Source organism: Nothoprocta perdicaria, unplaced genomic scaffold, assembly GCF_003342845.1.
Source record: "Nothoprocta perdicaria isolate Ctin4 unplaced genomic scaffold, notPer1 scaffold_774, whole genome shotgun sequence".
Classification (NCBI taxonomy): Eukaryota; Metazoa; Chordata; class Aves; order Tinamiformes; family Tinamidae; genus Nothoprocta; species Nothoprocta perdicaria.
This window is the reverse complement of record NW_020456059.1, coordinates 4,412-5,384: the sequence shown is the minus strand read 5'-3', so window position 1 is coordinate 5,384 and position 973 is coordinate 4,412.

The following is a 973-nucleotide window of genomic DNA, read 5'->3' as shown; positions in this document are numbered from 1 at the left end:
GGGGGGGCGGGGGCCCAATCCTGCCGTGTCCGTGGGGCCCTTTCCAACGCGAGGGACATTGCACGGGGGGGGCTGCTTTGCATTGACCCCCCCCCGCATTGCACGGCGCCCGTTTATCCGAAGGTGTCTCCGCGGCTCCGAGGCGCCGCAGAGGCCTCTCAGCCTCCGCCAGGGTCCCCGCTGGGCCCTTTGCAACGCGGGGGCCATTGCACGGGGGGGGCCGCTCTGCATCGCGCCCCCCCCGCATTGCACGGGATCCGTTTGCCCGGGGACGCGCCAGGGACTGCGGGTGACAGCGGGGGCAGCGCCCAGCACCTGCCGCGGGGCCTTTGCAACGCGGGGGCCATTGCACGGGGGGGGGCGCTCTGCATTGAMCCCCCCCTGCATTGCACGGGATCAATTTGCCCTCGGACGCWGCAGCGACGGAGGGTGACCCCAGGGGTAGCACCCAGCACCTGCCCCGGGGTCTTTCCAACGCGGGGAACATTGCACAGGGGGGTCACTCTGCATCGCGCCCCCCCTCGAATTGCACAGGATCGATTTGCCCGGGGACGCATCAGTGACTGAGGGTGACTCCAGGAGCAGGGGTAACGCCGGCCCCGGGGTCTTTCCAACACGGGGCACATTGCACGGGGGGTGTCACTCTGCATTGACCCCCCCCCTGCATTGCACGGGATCTATTTGCCCTCGGACGCATCAGCGACTGAGAATGAGGCCAGGGGTAGCGCCCAGCACCTGCCCCGGGGTCTTTCCAACGCGGGGGCCATTGCACGGGGGGGGTCACTCTGCATCGCGCCCCCYCCGCATTGCATGGGATCGATTTGCCCGGAGACGCATCAGTGATTGGGGGGTGACCCCAGGAGCTGCACCCAGCACCTGCCCCGGGGTCTTTCCAACACGGGGGTCATTGCACGGGGGGGGTCACCCTGCATCGCGCCCCCCCCGCATTGCACCGGCGCGCGTTGCCCGCGGG